Source organism: Dreissena polymorpha, chromosome 6 (genome assembly GCF_020536995.1).
Source record: "Dreissena polymorpha isolate Duluth1 chromosome 6, UMN_Dpol_1.0, whole genome shotgun sequence".
In the NCBI taxonomy this organism is placed as follows: Eukaryota; Metazoa; Mollusca; class Bivalvia; order Myida; family Dreissenidae; genus Dreissena; species Dreissena polymorpha.
Window position 1 is genome coordinate 54665601 of NC_068360.1, and position 18871 is coordinate 54684471.

The 18871-nt window shown below is 34.8% G+C and overlaps 1 protein-coding gene and 1 long non-coding RNA gene across 2 annotated transcripts in view; one reads left to right on the top strand and one right to left on the bottom strand.

The window, feature by feature from the left end:
• LOC127834501 (uncharacterized) overlaps window positions 1-18871 on the bottom strand; it is a 188817-nt gene that overhangs the window by 141130 nt on the left and 28816 nt on the right. The window lies entirely within an intron of this gene.
• Window positions 2050-18871, top strand: part of LOC127834512 (uncharacterized) — a 17127-nt gene continuing 305 nt past the window's right edge. Inside the window, exons 1-3 of the long non-coding RNA XR_008027972.1 lie at window positions 2050-2189; window positions 17370-17468; window positions 18745-18871. The exon at window positions 18745-18871 is cut by the window's right edge and continues 305 nt beyond it. This is a non-coding gene — a long non-coding RNA (uncharacterized LOC127834512). The remainder of the gene's footprint in view (window positions 2190-17369; window positions 17469-18744) is intronic.

Consider the following 18871-nt stretch of genomic DNA (forward strand, 5'->3'; position numbering starts at 1 on the left):
ATCAATTGAATTATTTCTACACATATAAACACGTGAAAAATCCCAACTATACCATAAGTATAGCAAAACAATCAAAACATTCATATCACCAATTCACATATAAACGACATATAGTATAGTTAAATTCGAATAGCAAGAACATTTCTTGAAAAAGGTCTTGAACTGAAACAGAGTGGTTATTACTCATACAAATAGTTTGCCCTTTGTCAAACACAGTAATATACTTCTCATAGTGCATTTGTACATTACCATCCTCAAATAAGAATGGCCAAAATGCTGCACTAGGCCATCTGTGTACCACAAAAACGCCATATGCGTTGCATTATAGAAAGTGCAAAATTGTTTTTCCTACGAGATAAATAGGGGCATCAACCAACTCAAATCGGCACCCCAAAACTGTGTAAAGCAATCTGCTTCTGTTTCAAAATCAAAGAATTTTGAATTATATCTTTAAGTATTTCCATTTTTAAAAGTAGCCAAGCGATCAATCAAAATCGGACCCGAGCTACCATTTAAATACTCAAAGAAATCTCGTGAGATTTACCATTCATCCGTATTGCTCATTTTACTAATACTGGCAATTGAGTTTAATTCTCTTTGAACCCATTGTATTTCTAGTCCTATATTCATCTTCAAACACATACTAAAATGCTTAGTGCTAGATCATGTTACTCAATTTTAGAACTTCCTACCTTTACCAACTTTACACGTGATTCAGAGTCAGAAAACCTCTTAACAGCCCCCCCCCCCCCTTAAAAAATTCCCATTGGCACGTAAAACTAGAACTACTCCATTAATTATTCTATAAGTAGAACTTGTATTGCAATCGTCATTTGACCATATATCGTGAAAAATAAAACCTGACATATCAACAATATAAGCCCCACCGGCAAACCCACTTGCATCACTGTAAACTTTTAAAACTTCGACACATGTAGTTTTACTAAAATGCCTCGATTGTATGCAATCTATGCGACCTAACCAAAATCTAATTGCGGAAATAAATAAGCTATCTGGTTCAAGGGCTATAACTCTATGCATTGACGGTCTAGAAACGATTTCAGAATAAAGATATCTAGTCTTTACCTAGCCAGACTTCCAATAACAGGCATCATTGAAACAATTTTCCCCGTACATCTAGCTAAATCCCTTGCCGAAACCATTGGCATGGAAGAAAATACCTTTAAAAGAGTATTTTTAAAATCAGTTATTCTTCTATCGGGAATTTCAAAAGGAAACATTTGGCTATCCCAGATTAATCCTACCCATTCTAGCTTCTGAACTGGTACTTATATTGACTTGTCCTCATTGATCACAAATCCAGCTTCCGGCTTCATTCACGGCTACACTTGATTGACTAACAACATGAGGGATGTCTTTTAATTCTTCAATATAGCCATTATTTTACATATCCTGCACCGACTCGTTAATATCTGCTAATCTATCTGCTTTAAAGCTGATTGGTTATTTCCAGATACACATTTTTCAGGTAATTATAAGAATGGTAATGCGTAAGCGCCGACAATACAGTCAATTATATCAGGATTGACACCAATGATTTTCCGAAAAAAAGGACATGCCTCTTTAAACTACATTTTACAGGAGAAAAACGTGAGAAATGATACTTTTCTTCACTATCTGCGTATTATTTGTAAACCAAACACGTCAAACAATTCTCCTCTATCCCCGAGAGCCTACCTTCTTGACCGCTACCACGTGGTCGCTACGTGTGTCCATTTACTGTGCCAGCCCTGTCCCCGCCGGCGAAGCGATATCTCCTCTCATCCTGACTGTCCATATTAATAAATTACCAACGCCAATACGACACAAAAATAAATCAAATTTCACAATTAAATGTGGTTGAGAAAATAAATAAATCGATTTAAATCAAGTCTTCGCTCTACCCTGCTTGCCTGTCGAATGACTAAACTTACAAATCTGTGCACGAGGAAATCTTGATTTCCGCATCATTGGACATATATCACCTTCAAAAACCTGTATAACCAGTTTATTCATTCATACAACGATAATAAATACATGTAATATTTCCGCCTGTTGGCATAGCTTTCGTATCAATAAAGGTAACAGATATAGATTTTTCGTCGAGAAGAATACATAAATGATATAATTAATTTATTTTCCAAAAAATATACGTGCAGACCAATTCATACGTCGACGTCTTCAATCACGTAAGGACATCTTTATTATATATTTCGTCGCATAATTCAAATTCTCGACACATGTATATAAAGCCAGCAACATAATAAATTTAGATTTCAGGTAGAGAACAGCGTGTTTTTGTGTAAGTTATGCAATATTGAATTACACTGGACAATATGGTTAAAAAAAAATAAGTATTGATAGTCGTCTTCCTCGCGTTTTGTGGAAACTGGGTTAAATGCATGTGCGGAAAGTTTCCTCCCAGAATAGCCATTTCAGTCCGCGCATGCTAACCAAGGACGACACTTTCCCCTTGTATGGTATTTCTTGTGTAAAGTAAGTCAAGGACGACAATTTCCCCTTGTATGGTATTTCTTGTGTAAAGGAAGTCAAGAACGACACTTTCCCCTTGTATGGTATTTCTTGTGTAAAGGAAGTCAAGAACGACACTTTCCCCTTGTATGGTATTTCTTGTGTAAAGGAAATCAAGGACGACACTTTCCCCTTGTATGGTATTTCTTGTGTAAAGGAAGTCAAGGACGACACTTTTCCTTGTATGGTATTTCTTATGTAAAGGAAGTCAAGGACGACACTTTCCCCTTGTATGGTATTTCTTGTGTAAAGGAAGTCAAGGACGACACTTTCCCCTTGTATGGTATTTCTTGTGTAAAGGAAGTCAAGGACGACACTTTCCCCTTGTATGGTATTTCTTGTGTAAAGGAAGTCAAGGACTACACTTTCCCCTTGTATGGTATTTCTTGTGTAAAGGAAGTCAAGGACGACACTTTCCCCTTGTATGGTATTTCTTGTGTAAAGGAAGTCAAGGACGACACTTTTCCTTGTATGGTATTTCTTGTGTAAAGGAAGTCAAGGACGACACTTTCCCCTTGTATGGTATTTCTTGTGAAAAGGAAGTCAGGGACGACACTTTCCCCTTGTATGGTATTTCTTGTGTAAAGGAAGTCAAGGACGACACTTTCCCCTTGTATGGTATTTCTTGTGTAAAGGAAGTCAAGGACGACACTTTCCCCTTGTATGGTATTTCTTGAGTAAAGGCAGTCTATTTTCAAGAAACTTTCGCTTATGTATAGAGTCTGTATTAATTAAGGCAATTAAGGTTCATGTAGAGGCTTCATTTTGAAAAATGTGGGACCCCAAGCATTGAACTCAAATTTGACTAAAGGAAGAGTGCCACATTGAAAATGTATACATATATGCTTTAAAGGATGTTTTTCCTTCAAACTGCTACCAATTTTGTACATCAACGTATCATACCATCCACAAAATCAATCAAAATACAAAGCGATTTTAACACTAAAATATACATTATTTTCAAAAATCTGAATAATGTTTATTCCACGTATTTCGGCGGAAAATTATATAACTAGTGAATAATATCGACATTGACGAGGGCAAGTTACGCTTAAATAGTAAAAAAAGTTTACATATCTAGAAATATCAAAACTCGAACACATGTCATTTCATCACCATGGGGGCAGCCATTTGTAAATTCATAACATGGAAAGAAACATGCTAAAAACTAACTCATCGCCTAATTGACATTCCAAACGGTTGACGATGACAAATGCATTGGATTGTAATATTTCCGTTGATGTTTGCAAACTGCACGATCAGACCTCATAAACACTCAAAAGAATAACTATGTAAGAAGCATTTCACCAATGTTTACAATTGTTGTCGAATCACCATACTTATATTATTGCGCATAAAATAGTACGCTTACAGACTGACAGAAAGATCGATACGTAACTCCGTTAAATTCATCACGGTATACTATTCTATTGATAATATATAATAACACATCGCTTTAACAATCTAAAAGGAGAAATAATTCTTTTAAACAAAGTTTTTAATAACGAAAGTGAAAACAACGGAAGTTAGATGGATATTCTGTGAGATGCACTTCGGCTCCAGAAAAAACAATACAAATAAACTAAAAAAGACGTGTGGGGACAATTTTCAGCTGGAAAATATTTGAAATAGGGTAAGTGATGATATCTCTACGTGGTCATTTCTGTTATTTAGTGCGATCTCTTGCTGTTTAATGTTAATAGTTGTTTTACTAGTTGCGAACCAACTGTCAAAATATGTTTGTGTTTTCTCAGGTATGTGTATACACATACCCGGTTTTCTCACTACTGCACGTGGTTTCGACCGATTTGTTTTGCACGTTTTTCTACGGAGCACAGCGAGGGCCACGCTTTCAAAATGGGTAGAAGTAATCGAAATATAAAATCAATCGGTTTGCCAATTTCTTTATAATTCTTTACAATTTTATATGTCGTCTGCAATCTATTTCAATTTTAGATGGTTTAAATTTGCAATTTGGTTGAGAGGTAAATAACAAAATTGTTAAGCCTTTGAAAAAGAATTGTGACTCTTACTATCCACCATACCTGGATTTTTAAAAAGTAGTTACGTTTTAGTTATTTTTAGAACTTTGTTTAGGAAATTTATCCAAAATAGGCAGTTGAATAAAAACTCATTTGTTGTTTTATGACAATAATTTTCTGTGAAATGTTGCTAACTTGACCTTGTATATGTATATAGCTTTGTATTTATTCAATTTAAGGTAGTGCATATCCTTCCTAACTTTAGATTGAGATTTTGTAAATTAGTGTAAAAATGTATTGGTTTTAAACCAAAATATGAATAAAGCACACAAATATTGAATGTCAAAAATGTGTTTATGTTATTCTATCCGTCTTTAGCTTTAAAATGATATAGTTTGACCATATTGTACCACATTGAATGAAGAAAAACCAAAGCGAATTTTTAATGAATTTTATCCCCCCCATGAACCTTAAACACATTTTAATGAAAGCTTTAGTTAATTTGATCCATATAATACACTTAACTGACATTGCTTGCAAAGAATTATGATATTCAATAACTAAATTCATTTATGTCTTAAAAGTAACATATTGTCATGACTTATGCTTTTGAAGATTATATGCAAATATAGGTAGGCCTACAAAAGTCTTCTTTTAAAATATTGAATCAAGCAATTATGCCCTCTTCAACTGTTATTTATTCTCGAAAACTCAGCAAACAATATTTTAGAGCTTTAGTTGGTTGGGATTTTTTCGCACTAAACGAAACTGGTGTTGTTGGTGGAATCCAATGCCTACAGAAAAGGGAAAATTAAGAACACGTTTCGGGAAATTACTATATTAAAAAATAAGACAACCGTTCATATGCTCAATCTGTAGTTATCTGTTAGGAATTAAAATCTAACACGTGTTTAATGGCACTTAAAGTGTAGGAACATTACAGAAATAAATCGATTTGGATCTAGAAACAATGTTGGCTCACACTTGCGAATGTTCGAAATGAAACATAGATTAATCGATCAATAAACAAAGTTTATTGATAAATCTGTGCATAGCTTGTCCTCTTGTGTCATGTTTATACATTTAGGATGCCAATAAGATGGAACCGGATAAAACTGTCAACTCATTAAAAATGTATCTGGCAGGAAGATGAAGCAAAATGCACCAGACATAGGCTGCATTATCAGAAATAATGGTTTCTTAAGGAAATAATAGCAACAAAAATTTGATGATTGGAGTGTGAATAGATATACCTGGTAACGAGTATTATAATTATTATAATTTTATAACAGTAATAAAATACCTATCAATAAACATAAAATATATTTATAAAGGATATTTGCTATTATACTCATTTTTGCACGGTCAATTTCATACAGTTCTCAGCATAAATTACATCATAGCAGGGGTGGTATATTAGGGTCTTTCAGTCGATCGGTTTTTCATTATGTTGGGCAGTTTGTCCACATAACACAAGCCTAGTACTTTTGTGCAGCACACTTCGACAATATTTTCCAAACGATTGAACACCTCCCATATAGATGTAAAATGTATATGTATTACAATTCCCAATATAATTTTAATATTGATGGTCATGACAGCGGTTTCATCCCGTATTACGACACTGACCGACAGTTTTGAAATTGTTTCACATTGGCTAGGTTTTATTCGGTATTTAAGCAGCGACATTTGTGCTAGAAACGATGGGTGCTTGTCGCTTGATTGATTGGGCTGTCGAAGACTCCTTAAGTACATCCGTGTTCAAATATGAACTCCGGAGTTGTATGTATAGATCCCTGCCTTTTGATCTGCCGATATCGGATCGCATACTGTAGCAGGTACCGGAACCGATGCCTCCTTGGCAATACCACGGTCCAAACCAGAGACGTAGATAATACGTCTCTGTCCAAACTGACATTGAATATTTCTCAGTGTCGTCTCGGCTGCAGACTAGTTCACTTCTGTATGTGGCATTTTGTGCGCACATCGATATAGTAATGTTTGCAAACTTCTACCCACTGGTTCACGGCGGCTCGTGTGTAGTTTATTGATTGGTTATCAAAATGTGACTCTCAGCTCCGTGCAGATGTAAATGTTGGCGTTCCATGAACGGTACCTGGTCCAGTCAGGCTATCCTGTTCGCCTCTATATATCAGACTGACTAGCCTGTTCGCCTCAATATCGCTGGTCCAGCCAGGCTAGCCTGTTCGCCTCTATATATCGTCCACAATCCAGTAACATGAACACGGTTCTAATCTTAAAACAGCTATGACGGATACACGATTTATACCCTTGAGCGGGGTTCCCGGCTTCTCAAGTCTTTAAATCTCGGTCATAACCGTCATCGGGCCTCTTGGATATCTCGCGGGATGTCAATTGCGAAACTGGTAATTGGGAGGCGTCAGACATCTACCGTTATGTGCTGACTTCCCAAAAATCGCGATGGTTGATTAGGGTCCAACAACGTTTTATGTTTAAAAAGAGATATTATATACTCTCTTTAAGGAAGACTGATTGTGCATATTTTGTATTAATTACTTGCTACGGCTGATCGTTTACATTAACTACTGCATTATTAAGACAAGACGAACCAGTTCCTTACTACACGCTACTTTTTTATTTTCAAGCACAAGCGAAAAAGCGCCATCACTTCTTAAGTTCAAGGCGGATACATATTATTAACAACGCTGCCTTTCATAAAAACTCGGCGGAAGATCCATCTCACTATTCCACTCATTTGTCCTTGTATCTCCTGCAGGATGATATCCGAGACAAAACACCACTATCTTTTCATTCATACTTTGCACGTAGCTTACCATCTCAGCTCCATCCTTTTAAAGCACTTCAATTCATTATTACTTTAACATTTTATGGTGAATATTCGTCAGATCATTTACAGCACAGCCTTCTTCGATCATCCGTAGTGCAATCTCCATCACTAACTCGCCCCTACGTCTCCGTATCTCCTGTAGGATAGCATCAGTCATTCCCACAACTCCGTTCTCAAGGCAAGTCACAAATCTGTTCATATACTCCAGCTCTAGCATCTCCAGCTCCATCCTTTTCATGCTGTACCACAAAATCGGCTCTGGGGACGCGACAATAGCCCTCCGTATCTTTGGCAATCCGAGAATTACCCTCGGACCTTCTGCCATCATGTCCGTGATAACTTCTACCCAATGACTTTGCTGCCTGTACGTCAAACCACTGGCTGCCATTAAATTCCGTTCTGGAATCATGTAATATGACAGTTGTTGTGTGACAATAGCAGTCCTAAGTGCTCTCAGTCCGTCATGCAGCCAGTGAAGAAAACTCTGAGCATAGAACTTATTTTGTGGGTTACGCTCAGCTTGCCATAATACTATATTTTTCATCGCGTATGATGTTATTTCTTTCTTAGAAGGCCTTAACACATCTTTGACGATCATTTTGAGCATAACGTACACTTTCGCTTGTGTGTCATTAAGGTTGTTCACTAGTTCTGCCTCTCCGGTGTTAAAGCCAATCCGCCATTCCATGTGCTTGTATTCACTTTCCTTAAAACCCACCGCTGTTACATTAGCTCCAAACGATACGACTTTCTGAACTAAGACCGGTGAGGGCCAATGACGGGGTCTGGAAGCCCATCTCTGTAAGATGCTGGGGCATTGACAGCGTAGTGCGAATACATGGTCAGTGTGAAGCTCACGTCCTATTGACGTCGGTAGCGACGGCCCCCGCTCGTTCATGGCTCACCACTGATAAACCTGTAGGCAATTTGATTGCCGACATTTCATCAAGAACCAAACTACTACTTAAAAGAATGTCTCCGTGTCCATTATCACACAAAGCATTGCGGATTATTTCGTACCGTTTACGCCCTTGTCTCTCTAACAACAGTCTACAGTGTCCCGAATATGCACATGTATCCATCCTGTACACTTCTATGCCGTCAGGTATGGTATGAAGACTTATACCAGCTTCAACACAGAGGATACCTTCCAAAACGAATAAGGAGTCAAGGTCGCTTTCATTACAGCAGGTTAGACCCTCTCCCTTGCTGCCAGCTGTGATCACAGTTACATCACTTGATAGTGCATTCACCAAGCTATCCTGCTCTTTGTACTTCTCAACCCGCCACCGTCTTATCTGCTCGCCGTATCCCAGCCGAGTCATTATACTGGAGATCTCCACTGACACACTTTCGAAGTAATTCTAAAAACAAAACAGTTCACTCATAGAGTCAGTTTATGACGCACAATACTATTTTATTTGTTACGATACACACATCAAAATACTCTCTCCGGAAGTTGATTGAAATATTGTTTCAGATAAATTTTCAGTTTTGTTTATTTATAAGTACAGTGAAATGCATTCTGATATACGATGTTACTGAACGTGTAGGTATTAAATAAAGAAAAAATAATGCAAATACAAATCAATGAAAACAGTATTTTTACTTATTTGTAAGTCATGCGTTGTATTTAATAACAATATAATTAACATTAAAGCCACACACCTTGAAATGCCACACACCTTGAAATGAAATACATATAAATCAATACTTATAGATTTAATTTGAAAGTGTGCAAAATTGTCATTAAATTTATAGCCTAGTTAGCAAGTAATTTATTATTTTTCAAACGGTTAGTAATACGCTTTTAAAACCGAAAGTAGGATTTCTATACGTATACGTCCATTTCGACAAACGCGATTATTTTTAAGTTTAAAGAGCATAAAAGACGGCTTTCTACCTTGTAACCACCAGATATATTCTAAATGGCATAGATAAAATTAAATCTATAGGCTAGTTAGCAAGTAATTTATTATTTTTCAAACGGTACCGCTTTTAAAACCGAAAGTAGGATTTCTAGACGTATACGTCCATTTCGACAAACGCAATGATTTTTAAGTTTTAAAGCGCAAAAAGACGGAGTTCTACCTTGTTACCACCATATATATTCTAATTGGCATATATAAAATATGTTCCTGTTGTGTACTTAAATTTACTATGCCAAATAAGTTGTGTGGCTTTTTCATAAGTAGTATTGATAGACACATAGACGCACAATTGAAGCATGGAACAAATAATCAACATTCATAAAATAATATTTGTATACTTAAAAAGTAATATATTTGTAGTATTGATACTCATTATAGATATATCGGCATTTTAATAGGTTAACAGTAACGTATTTTGAAGTAAGAATAATAAATATACATATTATTACATTTTTATCCGTTAGCAGTAATATAGGTGTAGTATGGATACGTCTAATACATATATTGGCATTTATACATTAACAGAAATGCATTTGTAATATGTTCACTATTAATAAATATAATTGCATGTTTCTACTTTAACAGTTATTTATATTTTGTAATTAAAGTGTAATTGTCTTAATTATTATATGGAAGTACTTTTTTTGATAGAAATGTATGTAATTCACAAAATCTGACATAAAATAAATATCATGAGAAAATTTAAATATATCAACAAATGGAAATTATGCCTCTAACACACTTTAAAGGCGCATATATACCATAAACATTTGCAATAAAAAGAGGCTATCAGCAGGTATTAACGTGCTAACAGTTATGTCATGCTGTTCATGGAACCGAAATTATCGAAATATAATAGGGATTTCAATAATTATACCTGTGGAAATTCAAACGCGCTTGCATGTACCTATATCAGGCTGTTACGACATTTACATGTTTGTATGAGATATAAGTTAAGTATAAACAAACATAAGATGTTCTTACGAGTGAAACATTTTAAACGTGTACGAAGCTTTTATGTCGGGTGGTTTATTAAAAGTCAACTGATTTTTAACTTCGGTATTTCTACACATGGAAATATCTTCCTGTTAAGTCCTCGCACAAGTACCGAAAAGTTTTAATTTATTAATTGCTTATAAACCAAAAATAACTCTTCTTAAATGTTATCATTGATTTTTTATAGTGAAAAAACATGTACATGCATTCCCAAACATTTTCAAATGTGCGAATTTATCCAGTTTCTCAAATATATTTTCGGATGTTGCGTGTGATTTTAGTGTTTGCTGCATGTGCAATTTGAGTCTCTTTCACGTTCGTATAAAAACAATGTGGTAGTCCACATATTTATTAATATCCAATTACCGGTATTTGAAAGATAATGAAGTGTATGATAAGTGTTAAAATGTGTTCATTTCACACGGCCACTAAAACGAACTTATTACAAATGGCGGCAATTTTGCAGTGTCAAATTATGTCGCAAATAGTCCCTGCGGCTGTTTTTAATGCAAACATTATGTGCAGACTTGCCTGAGACTGATGATTGTGTCTGAGATTGCTTTCAGATTCTAACTCTGTACACCCGATACCTCCTTCCGCCATTTCCTGAAAGTAAATCGGAATTTTGATTGGAGAATATGGTATTCCATATGTTCAATAAAAGTCAAAATACACGTTAATATTTTGTTTTGATTGAAATTAAATGTTTAATCGGTGTTTACAATCGGATGACCACGCAAACAACTCAACCAAAATGTTCGAATCAATCTACAAATTATGATGTTGCATACCATATCATGAAGCAGTCTTATGTACGTAATGTACCTACGGTATCTGAATATATATTTTAACGCGTTAGAGTTTCATATTCCCAAGGTTCACAGAAAAGGAACGATATTTCACCACACGGGTTTAGAGTCAAGACAGTATAGATATGGTACATGTAGTATCAATGAACCTGTTGGTAAAAACAACAACAGTGGTTCTTCTTATATACGAACAAATAGTCCAAGGTACAAAAATAGAGGTACTACTTATAGACGAAATAATAGTATGTATGAGTAAAGCCAAATTAAGACTGATTGCAAAACTAAGCCAAATCAATGCTGATTTCAAAACTAAGCGGGTATTCCCCGCTGTGATATTATTTGACTATTTTTAGAAACACAAGTTTGAACTTGCATTCACACATGAGTCTCGGACTGGGAAAACCAGACTTAATGCATGTGCGTTAAGTGTGCAGAAACTAATCAGAGACGAAACTTTCAGCCTTAACCAGATGTTCGTCAAGGAAAGACCTCCGTAAACAAAATATAATTAAAAATTCCATAACAGCGGAAAGTGTCTTCCCTGATATTGCCGTGCGGACTGCACAGTATTTTTAGTATTAATACTTATAAATTATAATACATATGGTGAAAAAATCCGTGAATATGCATCAGTAATGCATCTGTAGTATGTATACTATTGCTACATATAATAAGTTAACATGTTTATACTTTTTACAGTAACGTAATTAAAGTGTAATCGTCTTAATTATTACTATCACAAGACAAGGTTATAAATTACGTTAAGTTTTTCAATTGAGTCAAATTGGTTCTTTTGATTGTAACAATATATTACTTAATCATACCATTATTATAAACGGAGATGATATAAAAAAAAATCAAAAGTCATTATTATCCCATTGCTGAAAGATAGGTTAATTGCAGACAAACTAATTATTTGATTTATAGATAATAAGACAGTCTAAGATTTTATTATACTCGAAACAAATATTCTTAACAAATATAATGTATGTTATCAAATTAATCTTTATTCACTGAAGCGATTACATTTAAAGTCGCCAAATAAATGAGTCGCTCCAGCCGGCTTATGATATTCCATTGTTAAAACAGAAACCAGATTTGTGGTTAAAGGCCCTGCAAATTTGAAATATTCTTCCGGGTGACTCTGGAAAAGATTTTAAACCGTATACAGCTAGTTCAAGATGTATATACGTAGAAACAGAAAACAGCAGAAAGTCATTCTTTAAGTTTTAGTGGGTGTTGCAAGTGAAAATCATATTTCTTTAACGCTCGGTAAAAATAATGTGGTCGTGCACTGATTCTTTAAAAAAATATATTCAACCATAATAAAATATTAAAACAAAATTATGAAGAATACATTAAGTGTTAATTAAGTACTTTTTAAAGATTCGTGTCAATAAAATTAGGTGTAAAAATGGAGTTCGACCATACAGATTATCAATTGGAATCAAACATTGATAAATAGACATAACTCGTTGAGATGTGACCGGATGCGATGGATTCGACATTGTTTACAATTGTTGGAAACGGCGTACTCCGAATTAAGCATACATTTTCTACTTAAAGCAAGAAGGAAATCGAAACAGAAAAGAGATTAATTCCGATTAATGTTGTTCATATGTAGAGATAATTAAATAATATCTTTTTTCAGGGTAAATATACCAAAATATTTTTAAAATGTGTCAATTGCGTCTGTTTCTTAAATTTATTTTCAAACGTTTCATGCGCTTTTAGAGCGTGTTGCACGTGCAATTTAAGTCTCTTTCACGCCCGAGCTAATGTTGTTTTATATTAATATCCATTGACATTTATATTAAAACTATATAATAAAGTATATGCTAAGTGTTAATATTTGTTCATTTGAAGCGGCCTCTAAAATAAACTTGTTATTAAAAACATGTGTAAATATATACTTTGATCAATCAAATTAGAATTGTGTTATTTAAAGTTAATAAATAGACATAGCGAGTTGAGATGAAATAGAATTCGAATTTTTAACGATTATTTGAAAAGTCTACTTCTAATGTGGCATCAATTTTCTAATTTAAAAAGGAAAAAACATCGGAACCGAAAAAATACTTCAAATATGATGAATTCGGATTAATAAGAGGGGATAATCACGTGATAGTCAAGATGGCGACGTCCATGCCGAGATAGGTATTTTTCGTCGTTGTATGTCCTTCATGAATAGTATTATTTTTTTAAATGCCGCTTACTGTCAAGCCATATCAGCAAAAAAGTTTCTACCGTTTATTTCCTATTACAATTCGCTCTATATCTCGACTTTACTCGCTGCAAAATGTATACGCGGGATGACCTAATTACAGCTCCCCTGCACATTCGCAGCGGGAAAAGTCGAAATATAAAGCGAATTTTAATACGAAATAAACGCTTATCACTGTCTTACTGGTATTGCTGGAAAATGAGCGTCATTTCAAAATTCAACAAAAGTAATAACGGGTATAAAACGGGTATAAAACGGACAAAAATACCTGTCTCGGCATGGACGTCGCTATCACGTGATTGCCCACTCTCTTACTGGTGATCAACTGTAGGAAGTACTTCAGGGATATGCAAATTGCACCATCACATGTTCACGTCATAACCAAAACCCAGATTGTAACTTACGTTTATGGTCTTATTTATCATTTATAAGTATTTATTGTATACTTATATTTATTTTAACTAAAACAATGAGTTATTTCCTTTATAAAAACTATTGAAAAGGAATGCCTTTGTTTTCACAGTGTGAAACCCATGTCCGTATTCAAGAGATGTGAAATCGGATTACTTTAATGTTTTATGTATCGTAAATATTCTTTATGGTCCGAGTGACGTTGAGGAAAATACGTGTTTTATTTTTACGACGTGTGATGTTTTCGTCTTTTCTGTCAATGTATGGCTTACAAATCAAATCGTTAATTTCTTGAGTATGTTCAATGGATTTTTTCGTATTGAGGTTATAAATAAATGGGATAATACAATACATGCACTGTTGTGTTCCGATCTGTTGTATCTCACTCGTTAATTGTGTGACATCGTATTAAATTCGCCGTGCGGGCTCGTAGAATAAATCAACTCAACTATGGCAACGCAACACACCGTAACACAACAGTCATGTCTTTATTGGCAACGTTTTTGACATATTTATTCCACATATTAATAACAATAACGTTTGATTAACGTTAAAATTGTGTAAGTGACTTCATACAAATCATACAACAGTCTTCTGTCTGAGCAAATGACGGCGATTATGCGTTGCTAAGCCAAGGTGTATTTCGCAAATCTAACCGCAGCCGGCATGTCACCTGCGGCTGTCCTGGATGCAATGATTGTCTAATGACTTGCCTGAGAATGACGACTGTTAAGGCTGCTGTGTCTGAGATTGCTTCCAGCCTCTAACCCTGTACGCCCAATGCCTCCTTCCGCCATTTTCTGAAAGTAAATCGGCATTGCTGAAGAGACTATTAAATAGGTTCTATATTAAAGAAAATACACTTACATATTTTGATTTGATTTTTAATTTACATGTTTAATGAGTGTTAACGTTGGTATAACTTAGCATAAAATGTCTTTAAAAATTTCGGATCAATCTATAAACTAATATATATATATATATATATATATATATATATATATATATATATATATATATATATATATATATATATATATATATATATATATATATATATATATATATATATATATATATATATATATATATTGCATATAACATATCATAAATAAGTCTTATATACATACATGTAAGTTAATATTTAAAATCCTATGATTCTCCTATCTGCTAGGTTCATAATTGGCCAATGTCCCTGTGGGACTGAAAAGGCCAAAACGGGTATAGATTTAAGACAATATAGTCACAATAGAAATAATAAAACCTGTTGGCAAAAAAAAATAAACAGTGGTGCGACTTATTTACGAAATACTTGTTAAGCCAAATCGATACTGATGTCAAAAACTAAGCCATATCAACACTTATTTCAAAACTAAGCGGGTATTCCACGTTGTTCAACGATTCGACTTTTTGTAAAAACGCAAGTTTGAACTCGCACTCATACATGAGTCTCTGCGAAAACCGGACTTAATGCATGTGCGTTAAGTGTCGGCCCAGATTAGCCTGTGCAGTCGAATAGAGTTTCTGAGTACATTTGTAATTGCAACGTACAATTTATCTTTTGCAGCCGCAACAAATTGAATTTGATAAAAGATTAGATTTCACCTAAAAAACAACCTAACCCTCACCTAAAATATATATATTTAGTGAAAATACGTTAAGAAACTTAAACGATAATGATCTATCTACTTACGGAACAGAAGTTTGCGAATGGAAATATCCCTTGTGTATTAACCTTGCTTAACAGAGTCTTAAGTCCGCGCTCTCATAGACAATTTAACAATCAAGATACATCGACTATCAACGGAAACTCCCAATCATAAATCTCGTTCCTTATTAAAGCCATCTTGGCTTAAGACACCAAACGCGGGATTGATCTATTGTAGTAAGGCTGAATACGACGCGCGTTGAACTAGCGCCAATTTTTATGCCGAATTTAATATGCTGTGAAACATAGTATTGAATAACAAATATTGAATTAAATTGACGATTTTTTTGTTTTTAAAAACAATAACTGATTTAAAAAAAAAGATCTATACCTAAAAACGTATATCTGAAAAAAAAGCACTGACGGCAACTCTTTTCTTCCTACTTTCTTTTTTTTTAAACAAAATGATTTTTTAATATGAGACAATGAGACTGCAGAATAAGGTATTCATCAACCGTCCCGTTTTTCTCAGTCCCAGGTGACGTATTCTTTACGTACGGTTTTACAGGATTCATTTACGCTCAACAGATCTAAATTTCCAAAAAAGAAACTTTGCGTTAAAAATATGAAAAGTTTTCAATAAAGATTATATGTAAAATAAACAACATAAATTATATTTTGGTAAAACGATGTACCAAAATACGCGAGTTATGTCGTCTATTCGTTAATCAGAATTACCGTTATATATTTTTTCGAAATCGGAGCCAGACGTCCAAACAAATAGGGCGGGTCGGTTTGAACACTATTTATTGCGCATAGATTTTCATGAACCTGCATAATGTGAGGACCCGACCTGTGTTCCAGCACTCCTACCTTATTAACTATTAAACTCATGAAAGTTGCGACGAAGTTTGAGTTATATTTGCAATTCCCATCTATTTATTCACTAAAAATATGTTTAATTAGGTGTGGTCTTGTGCTATGGAGGGGTGGGGAGCAGGTGTGCCCGGAGGAGATCCAAACTGTCCGATATGGTGACCACCTACCAAACATACATGCTTACGGGCACGGGGATTGAACCTGGGTCGCATAGGTGACAAGCGCTATTGGACAACCGGCCGGTGTAGCAATTTTTATTTGCACATATTACCACGTGAAGTTCGACCTGTCTGTATTTCATTGGTTTTGACCACTAAAAGTAACATATTTAGAATTTTCGTCGAGAACAAAACATATAATGTACTGTATAACTTAAACTCCACACACGTATTTAAAGCTTCACTCAGAAAAAGTATAGATTTGTTGATAATGAAAGGCGTATTCGTATCTTATTTGTGCATATTAAATCTCATTGTATACGTTATTACAACGGTCGTTTTAAAGTATTATCGATATTGGCCATAAAGCCGTCATATTTAAAATGAACCTCGTTCTGGAAAAATTTGGCAAAATGAATGTGCGTAAAGTGTCTTTTCCGCCTTTATGGAATATCTTGTTTAAAGGTAGTCTCTTCTAAACAAAATCCAGTTTAGGCGGAAATAACAGGCTCATCTGGGACGAAACTTAAGCACCCGTATTTAGCACTGTTTTCCTAGAGCGGGGCTCAAATAGTCATGCACTCGAGAAACAGCCTTTAAGATACTTACCAAGTTCGTGGCGATCTTACACTTAACTCATTTGACAATGGACAATTACCTCTATACCTGTACTAGGTTGTATATAGTGCAATCATAAGTGACACAGGAGTGTCACAAAACAGTCAATAATGGCTGAAGCTCTGTCAATGTTTGTGAAAATTACGTCTAAGATGATGTAGATGTTATGTGATTTCCAGAAATATTACACAATATGTATCAAGTGTTATTATTTATTACTATGTCTAATGCCAAAAAGTAATTCTACATGCCGCATTATAAATCAATAAACGAACACTTGACCAGTCGCCAAATGATTAATAGCTCCGCCACATAGTTGTCTAACATTAAACGCTCATTTCTATTCTTCAGACTCTGTAGGACCAGTTACACCCCAGGAAACCCGATACCGTGTGAACAGCGTAATATCATTGGAGCAGTGTTCGGTACTTCAGCATGAACTTACATAGGGTAAGTAAGTTGGAAAAATTAAAATTCCAATTTGAAACAACTGTGTATTAGCATTGATAACAAAGATATTGGCCTACATGTAGAATAAAAATGACAATTTTTCTTTAAAAAATGAGCGAAATGTGGCTCCCTGAAGTAGAAGATCGGACAAAATGGGCCATATTAAGGCATTTAGGGGAGAAAAACTGCTTTAATTTGCAAGCTACTACAATAATTAAAGGATTTATACAAACTAACACATGTCCGAAATAACCTCTCAGCAGGGTTTCCCAAGAAAACTATTTCTTGTGGAGAAATTTGCGTTTTTAATGACCATGTTGGGAAAACATAGATACCATCTGAAGAAGACCAGGAAACTTTATATGAGCAGTGACTTTATAATTCTTTTTGATGACAAAATCCAGCCATTTTGTTGCAATTTCTTGGCTTTGTAGAGGCCTTTAGTAAGTGTATGTGGGCACATATGCAAACGAAATGACTTGTGAGTGGTGAGAGACCATTGTTTTATGCTGTATTAACTTGTAGTTTTTTTCACTATACAGGTACCCGTCAATGAAAGTACACTGATCGATTACAATTAAATGGTTCATCATATCTTTCAATGTCTTTAATTGACCACTGTCAACCAGAGTTGACACAGTCTGGGAAAATTGCCACTTCTAGCAGGAAGTCAGGATTTACATCTTGAATGTCATCCTTCAATGGCCACATGAACCCCCTTTTCGCCGACAGGGAATTTTGGCATCAAATGAAAGATCAATCTTTCAACTTTTCGTTCTAAATTTTTTCGTACTCGGGAATGGGAAAACAAGTTTAGGGTCGGCGGTAAAAAAAAGGGTCGGTCGGGTCACCGGAACCAGACGTCTTGTTTTCTTTGGCCTTATCGTATGATCCATTTTGTGTGAGTTTTTGTTTCTATTTTTTTGTAACAGTGACTTCATCATTCACATTTGGTGAACAAAAAAGGGTTGTACTTAATCCCCACATTGTCTTTTATATGAATGCCAAGTTTCACGAAATTTTCTTGAGTATGTGTAACTAACTGCAGGTTATAGTGTAGAAAGCCCTGTCCATGTCAAAGGAACTTATAAGTATACGCTTATTTAGTTTCGTTATGATATTTTGCACTATTATTTGTGTTTGTACATTGTTATTTAATGAATACAAGCTTGTTAGGTAGGTGGACATTAGAATTTAAATCTTACAATGTTATTAATCTTGGTTAACAGGGAAAAATACTTAGTATACAACTTTGTTGTTTTTTTTCACTTTTCAGACCTACTCAGCCTCTTCCCCTACCTCACCAACGCCATCCTTACATTTGCAGATTAAGCATAACTGCATAATGTTTTCAGTATATATATATATTTATATTTATTTTGCATATTTTGACCATTTGCCAT